Raw genomic sequence first — 9,052 nt, forward strand, 5'->3', positions numbered from 1 at the left:
GAAGCAGGCTTTGAGGCAAGAATGCAAGTGCACGTGGTTTATTTGGGAAGTAGCTCCAGGGACCCTAAGTCAGGCAATAGGAAACAGATAGGGACAAGAAAGAACCAATCAAGCAAGGTTCCACTGTGGAAACAGGAGCGCCATCCTGCTGAGGGAATCAGGGAGGCACCGTGGATCCTCTGTCTCAGTGTTATCCCAACTGAGAGACGAGAAGATCACAGTTTTATTTTCATCAGTCATTGGGTCACAGCTGCTGGGGGAATGCCAATCCCTTCATCACTTCTAGCATATGGGTTAGAATGGGCTCCAGTGACCACAGAGTGCCCTCAGCAAAGATTCACAGGATTTGGGAATTAGAGGTTAAGCCAGCATGCCCAGCAGTGGTACAAGCTGAGGGGACACTGGTAGGCACAAATGACCATGTATGACTGGTGTCTTAGTGTCACCTCAAATTACTAGTTGAATACACCAGAGAATCCTGCAATGACCTCTACCACTATATTCCATTGCAATGTAAACCCTATTAAGGCATGAATACAAGTATTTATAGGGTTTTTTTTTTTTCCTGTTTTGTTCATTGCTGAATCTTCAAATTCTAAAGCAGGGATAACCCACCACAGCTACTTATTAAGTACCGGTTGAGTGAATGAAGTACACCCCTGACAATTGGCCAGTCTGCTTCTCCTTGAATGCTCCTCCAGTGAGGAGGCACATGGGATGAATGAAGGCAGCTGGATCATTTACAGAACCATCCTGATAGAAAGTTCTTCCTGACATTAACTTCTTATGTGCTTCCCTGTAACACTTATCTTCAGGCTCTAATTTTCTCTGGGACCAAAGAGGAATAAATCTAGCTCCTGGTTCCACTTGACAACATTTCAAATATATTTGGATAGCTGTGTGTGCCCGGTTTCTTCATCTCTCCTCTTATGATATGGTTTTTAAGAGCTTTCATTTCCTGGTAGTGGGAAGAACATGGTGCTAATCTCCAGCCCCATCACTTTCAAGGGGAGTGATCTTGGATAAGTGTCTTCCTCTCAAAATATGTAGACGAGATTAATAAGAACTTTATTTCAGAGTTGGTGTGAAGATGCACTGAAACCATGTAGCTAAAGCCCCCCTAGCCCAGCACCTAGTACTTAGAAGCCCCCCACAAAGTGGGTTCCTTTCCAGTGCCCACGGCCCCATCAGCAGCCTCTGGTCATGCTCCGGCTTGTCGGTGGATGGTTTCTTTCTTTTCTTTTCTTTTCTTTTTTAAGATTTTATCCATTTATTTGAGACAGAGAGAGCGAGCACAAGAAGGGAGGAGGGTCAGAGGGAGAGGGAGAAGCAGATTCTCTGCTGAGCAGGGAACCTGATGTGGGGCTCCATCCCAGGATCCTGGGATCACGACCAAGTTGAAGGCAGACACTTAACTGACTGAGCCCCCCAGTGCCCCAGTACACAGTTTGGATATGACATCCACAAATGGGCCTTCTTGTACATCTGTACTTAAATACAGAATACAGAGGGATTACAACATTCCTCACTCGTCGACATTTAAAAAACTCGAGTCTCTCCGTCAGTTTGTGACAGGCTCAGCACCAGTAAGCAGCCCTATTAATGCACTCTGAGAGTGTGACAGCTTTTTAGACAACCCCGTAGCAATAGTGTTTCCTATTGAGCTTATACAATTAAAATCCCAAGGCCTTATTTGTGTGGAATATTCTACCACACGCTACCTCTGGTACAATTGCTTTTTTGAACCAAAGTGTAGGGCTTTCTTTTGATTCCGATTGGATTTCTTTTTTAGTTATTCTCTCTTCTCACTACACCACCCCTGCCATTACAACACATGAGACTACCTCAGGAATCCCTACTATGTCTTCTACATGAAGAAGGAAGCAGAAGCCCTTAAACCACCAGACAGTTGTCGAGAATGTGCATGTGCCTTACGCAAACTCTTTTTGACCTCTAATTGCACAAATACAAGAGAATTAGCAAATGGATGCAAGTAACAGGAGGAGATCCTAAAACAAAAACTCCAGAAAATGTCAGAAACTTAGCGCAGTAAAGGAGCTAAAAGTGCTGGACTGGAGGTTGAAGAGTTACTTTTGAGTCATGACTGTCACCAACTAGCTACGGGACTTGAGCAAGTTTTTCTAACTTCCTTAGGATTCAGTTTTCTCAACTATGAAAAGAAGAGTTGGGCTTTAAAAAAAATAAACCTTAATAAATTATTGCTCTTTGCCACACCTACTGCAAGAATGAAGACCATTCTCATCAATCAGACTGTCAACATTCCAACGGATGTGGACAACGCTCGGAAAGGACCCACTATCGTTGTGAAGGGCTCCAGAGGAGCCCTGCGAAGGGACTTCAATCACATCAACGTAGAGTTCAGTCTCCTTTTGAAAGAAAAAGATGATGCTCTGGGTTGACAAATGGTGGGGAACTAGGAAAGAACTGACTATTGTTTGCCCTATCTGTAGTCGCATACAGAACATGATCAAGGGCGTCGCCCTGGGCTCCTGTTACCAGATGAGGTCTGTATGTGCTCACTTCCCCATCCATGCTGTTATTCAGGAGAAGGACTCTCTTGTTGAAATCCAAAATTTCCTGGATGAAAAATACATCCGTGGAGTTCAGATGAGGACAGGTGTTGTTTGTTCAGTATCTCAGGCCCAAAAAGCTGAGTTAGTTCTTGAAGGAAATGACATTGAACTCACATCAAAGTCAGCTGCTGTGATGCAGCACACCTCAAAAGTTGAAAACAAGGAGAGCAGAAAACTTCTGGATGATTAGGTGTCTATGTTTCTGATAAAGGATCAGTTCAGCAGACTGATGAATCAGATCTAAGGTGTCCAGCTACAGAAATGGCAAGATGCCAGATGAAATCTCAGATTTATCAGTGATATTTTAAAGATAGAACACAAGCTGCACTGATTTGGGAAAGAAAAATAAATACATAAACTATATTTATCCTGATAATGGATCAATACTTAGCACTGGAAAGAAATCAACTATCAAGCAGGGAAATGACAGAGGGAACTGAAGTGTATATTGTAAGTGAAAGGGCAGCCAATCTGAAAAGGCTACATACTGTGTGATTCCTACTACACAACACTCTGGAGAAGGTAAAACTATGGAGACATTAAAAAGATCAGTGATTGCTAGGGGTTGGGAGGGTTGGGAGGGGTAAACAGGTGGAGCACAGAGGATTTTAGAGCACTAAAATTATTCCTTATGATGCTAGAATGGTAGATACATGTCATTACATACTTGTCAGAATCCTCAGAATGTACACCACCAAGAGTGAACTGTAATGCAGAAACAAAAACAAAAAGCCCCACCTTATACACATTAAATAATAACAACACTACATACACCTTACCATGTAATCCCCACAGCTAGGTTTCGCCATCATCACCACCTTACAAAGGAGGAAACTGAGGCTGGAAGGCAAGCACCAAAGGTAGGATGTGAACCCAGATCATCTGACCATGAGTTTGGGGTCCTTTGCTTTTCATCCCACTGCCTGCCTCCCAGATCTCAAATCCCACAGCGTGTCCTTGGAAATGAATTTGTACCTATTCAGTGTCCCAAATACAAAGGAACTTCTTTGCAAAACTGTTTTATTTGTTTTGTGCTATTTGCAGTGCGTAGTTTACATGGAAGGGCAGTAAATTAAAATGATTAACAGCATGGGCTTTCGAGTCATTTACTAACTATGTCACGTCTGGCAAGTTAACATCTCCAAGCCTCAGATTCCTCATTTAGAAAATGGAAGTAATGACACGAATTTCTCTCCAAGACTGTTTTAGGGATTGTGGGAGATAGAGCATGTCAAGCACTGAGCACAGAAGGTTCTGTTACTATTATCCTTGGGTGCATTGTACAGGCAGTAAGAGGCAGCATGGTATGATTAAAAGTGTGGCGTCCCTGGGTTGAAATCCCAGCTCTGCTACATACATATTAACCGTTTACTTTGGACCCGCTGCTTACCCTCTCTGTGCTATAGTGTCCTTACTAGTGAAAAGGGGATGATCACAATAGCACTTAGCTTGTAGGATCATGGTGAGAAGACAATGAGCTAATGCATTTAAGTTGCTTAGATGAGCTCTTGGCACAGAAGAAGCTTGCGTACATGCTAGCTATTGAGATCATCCCTCTTTATTTCCTTCGCAAATCTCAAGTCCATGGTTGCAACCAATTAATCAAAGAGCACTTTGGAATATATTCCCATTTGCTTAAGCCACACCAAAGGAATCAGCTCTCACGAGAGTCTCCCTATGTCTGACTCGGGGCTACATCTCAACTGTTCTGAAGAGAACGCTGCAACTGTCCCTACCACCTGCGTAGATTGCTGGCACCAGGAAGCCTCTGTGAAGCAAAGAGCCCATGAACAAGGTTGGCAGGCTAGCTGGAGCCAGCGGGGCCCTTTGGAGTCCAAGTAAGGATTTAGAGATCCTCAGTCACTTGTAGGGAGTGGAGAGGATAGTGATCCCTGGGTGACAGTGGGATCCCTCTTCAAGGCTCTGCCTAAAGAAAGTTGCTCAAAGGGTGATGTAAGGTACTATGTAGAGCTTATGACTACTCCAAGGTCCTAAATCTCGCGTTCCACCCCTTGGATGGGACACCGCACAGCTGGGCTTGCTCTCCGGTTTTGGTTCCTGCCGAGAGTGCGCGTGTTCTGCTCTGCTCAGGCACTTGGTGCATCTGGCAATGCCTGAAAGCTCCTTCCTTCAGCCTCTCAGATGCTGAACATACCTTAGGAACATGTGTCTTTCCATTGTCGACACAAGATGGAATGCTTGCGGCAGATGGTTTAAAGGAAAGCCATCCAACAATGCCAATTAAAAAAGAACATCTTCACCAGGGTCAGGGTGGTTTCTTCAGGTGGTTGCTGTGGTTATAGGAGTGTGTGTTGCACACTCATCTTGCCCACTGGTTGAAAGCATCTAGAACCTGGGGCCACAAACCCCAGGAGTTACCAGGGGTTAAGCAAAACCATGTTCCTGGAATATGGTATCTGAGAGAAGCTACCATAAAACTGTACTTGTATATTAAGACGATAAAGCTATATTTAATATAAATATGACATAACTATTGAATTAGAATTCATAGCTTGAGTCAACTTTTTTTTTTAAATAAAACACAGAATCTGGTAGTAATTTTGCATTTCTAGGATGTTCATTCCCCTCTGGCGTAGGGGATGTTTCTATGGGAAAGTTTTACAAATGCTGGGCCTAAGTCATGGCGTGAAATGCAAGAGAGAAGACAGCATTCAACAGAGGATGCAGCGCTGGGTGTGGGGTCCAGAGACGTGCGTGTGGGCTGGGACTCTGTCGCCCAACTCGCCGTGTGACCTCATGGTTAAACAGGGATGTTAATCCCTGTCCCGCCTGCCTCCCAGGGCTGCTGTGAGAATCCAAGGAGACACCACGTGTGAAAGGCGCTTTCCAAGCTACAGTGTTCCACAAATGTAAGTTATTATGATTCAGCCTTGTTGTTTTTGGAAAGCTTGTTTCATTTTATATATCGCATGTATCCTCCACCCCGCCCCTCCCCCCACAGTCAGATCAAAAGTGTTTGCCTTTCTCCTCAGAGCGAGGAAGCTCTGACCTGACAAAAAGAAATGAAGTCACCAGGCTTGCTGTGGCCCCGGTTTACGTCTAGGCCATCGGAGGAGCCCGCTCCCTGCAAGACCCAGAAGCCCAGCCCTCATCACCCATACTGAGGGGAAGTTAGACAGAGCCCAGCAGTCACCGCTGTCTGAATTTCATTATGCAGGTCTCCAGACAAGCAGAGGGGAAAAGTGCAAAGGAGCAGGTCAGCGTCTGAAATGTGAGAGGGGCAGCAGTCTCTGAAGTGTATGGGAATGGAAGGAAACTTAATACTGCTCCAAAGGGGAGAGGGAACATTGCATCATATGAAAATAATAGCAAGCGGTCAGCAGAGCTTGGGGGTTTGGGGAGGTGGGCTTGCCCACTGACCCACTTGCAAAAGGGCCTTGACTGCATTTTGTGCCATTCCAGAGTGAATCTGTACCAGGGCCCACTAATACATCAGCCCGGGGCTCACAGGCACTGGAGATTGGGCTCACGTCCTAAGGAACCAGATTCCCTGGGAATACTGTGTGGGGAGAGTGAGCAGTATGAATCCAAACCGAGTTCTGAAAGGGAGCCCCAGAGTTAGAATGGGTTGGGTAATCAACCAGTTAGTCAAAACTACTATTTATGGAGCACTGAATATGTCCTAAATACATACTTCACTGAATCTTCACAATAACCCTAGAGATAGAGAGTATCATCCCCATTTTTAGTACAAAGAAACTTGAGGCTCAGTGATTTAAGGGACATTTCTAGGAACACACAAATAGTAAGCAACAGAGCCAGAGTTTAAATCCAGATCTGGGCAACTCCAGGTTTCCTGATCCTAAACTCTCTGCCATAGCCCTCTCTAAACCGGAAGTGAAGCCGGGGTTGTAATTGAGCGGAAATGGATTAAAATATAAGTGTGGGAGTAAGGGATAAAGGTCTGGATTCCTTCCATGTCAGTGACTTGTTTTTCTGGGCTGGGGGAGCATGAGTGTGGTTTCCTCAGTATATTTGTAATATAAGACTTGGCCACTTTTTCCAAATAGGTAACTCGTGGCCTGACTTCTGTGGGTCTGGGCAGGGAAGGAGCTGCAGGCATTACTGGAAGCAAATGCAAAAGAAGAAAGCGGTGACATAGGAAAGAGGGCATGTTGGAGGGGAACAGACGTCCTGTAACACTGATGAGATTTGCCTTTGGTACTTTTATCATTTATCTACTGCCATTTATCATTTATCTACTGCCTAACAAACCACCCCAACAATGAGTGGTTTAAAAATCACAACCACTTATTGTTTCTCATGCATTTTAGGGGCTGGCTGAACATCTATGCTTATCTGAAATAGGCTCACATGATGTCAGCTGGGCTTGCTCCCGTGTCTGCCGCCAGCTAGTAATTTTGCTGGAAGTGGCTGATCTAGGACAGCCTCAGCTGGGAGGATGACTCAGCTCTGCTCCACATAGTGTCCCATCTCCCAGCAGGCGAGCTCAATATTGTTCTCATACTGAAGGCAGAAGAGCAAGAGAGGAGCAGAAGTGGGCCGGACTTTAGGCTTGGAACTGACATCCATCTCTTCTGCCCCATTCTACCAGCCAATCCAATTTAGAAAACAACCCAGATTCAACGGGTAGGGTAAAAGATGCCATCTCTTAATGCTGACAAAGTCCTATGACAAAGTACTTGGAGAACGGGAGGCTTTGGGTTTTTTTGTTTGTTTTATTTTTTTTTTCTTTTTAGTCAGTCTACCACAGGATTCAATCTCAATCCCAAAAGTAGATGAAAAGCAGTGTCATTTTCCAATATCCTGGGCCACACCCACTTCCCTGCCAAAAACCTTTTGTCCACTAAATGCCATATCTTTGTCCAATCTTTGTGTGTCTTATTGGCACCAGATCAGGAAGGGAGTGATATAATGACTCTATAGTTGGGCAAATAAAAGAATGCCTTGTTTTTAGGGGTACTAAAATTCAGATTGCTTACCCACTGATTCCATCTCTATAATTTCTATAACTGAGAAAGTTGCATTAGGAAATATACTTACACTTTCTCCATGAAGCGTCCCAGCCTGTCTGTATGTATATGGGAATGCCATCGAATTCCAGTAAAAAGAAGTTCTTTTAATAAGATGAATACTACTAAGACTTCTACCCACTGCTAATACTGTGCTTGTGATCTGAACTGAAGTCTCTAAACTCCAGCAATTTCCTACAATACAGCTGAAGTGAGCTTCCCAAAGGTATGTCTTTGAAATCCCTTATATATGAAATTATTGCCATCACATTTGGCATCTATATGCCAAGAACTGATTGTTAATGTATTGAAAAGACCAGACTTTGCTGGTGCTGAAGTCAAAGGAGCAAGATGGGGCCCACTCTGATGTCAGACTGCCTGGATTTGAAATTCAGCTCCATACATATGATTTGTAATGCTGAGCAGGTTACTTAAGCTCTCTGTATCCTGGTTTCCCCATCTGTAAAATGGGGCTTCAAAAAGTGCCAGTGTCACAGGGATAATGTGATTCAAAGAAGATGCTAAAAATGAGGCCACAAACTCACCATCTCAAAAATATCTGCACCCTCACGGTCAGGGCTGCATTATTTACAAGAACCAAGCCACGGAAACAACCTAAGTGTCCATTGACAGACGAATGGCGGAAGAAAATGTGATTATTATTCAACCATAAAAAGCAAAGAAATCCTGTCATTTGTGACAACATGGGTGGACCCTGAGGGCATTACGCTAAATGAAATAAATCAGAGAAAGATAAATACAGTGTGATCTCCCTTGTCTGTGGACTCTAAGAAGCCAAACTCATTGGTACAGAGAACAGACTGGTGGTTGCCAGAAGCAGGGGTGGCGGACTGATGAAATGGGTGAAGGTGGTCAGAAGGTATAAACTTCTGGGGCACCTGGGTGACTCTGTCGTTAAGCATCCGATTCTTGATTTCAGTTCAGGTCTTGGTCTCTGGGTTGTGAGTTTGAGTCCCACATTAAAAAAAAAAAAAAAAAAAGGTATATACTTCCAGTTATAAGATAAATAAGTCCTGGGGCGCCTGGGTGGCTCAGTGGGTTAAAGCCTCTGCCTTCGGCTCAGGTCATGATCCCAGGGTCCTGGGATCGAGCCCTACATGGGGCTCTCTGCTCAGCAGGGAACCTGCTTTGCCCTCTCTCTCTCTCTGCCTGCCTCTCTGCCTACTTGTGATCTCTGTCTGTCAAATAAGTAAATAAAATCTTAAAAAAAAAAAGATAAATAAGTTCTGAGGATGTAATGTACAGCATGGTGACTATAATTAATAATACTGTATTATACATTTGAAAGTTGCTAAGAGAACATATCTTAAAAGTTCTTATCACAAAAAAAATAAATAGTAACTATGTGAGGTGACGGATGTTAGCTGAACTTACTGTAGTTATCTCATAATATATAGAGATATCAAATTATTATTTGGTATACCTTAGATTAATACAAGTTAT

The 9,052-nt window shown here is 43.8% G+C and overlaps 1 pseudogene; it reads left to right on the forward strand.

The window, feature by feature from the left end:
* Positions 1-2,246: 2,246 nt before the first annotated feature.
* LOC125097382 (60S ribosomal protein L9-like) lies at positions 2,247-2,894 on the forward strand (annotated as a pseudogene).
* The last annotated feature ends 6,158 nt before the right edge of the window (positions 2,895-9,052 follow it).

The sequence above is a fragment of the Lutra lutra genome, chromosome 4 (genome assembly GCF_902655055.1).
Source record: "Lutra lutra chromosome 4, mLutLut1.2, whole genome shotgun sequence".
NCBI lineage: Eukaryota > Metazoa > Chordata > Mammalia > Carnivora > Mustelidae > Lutra > Lutra lutra.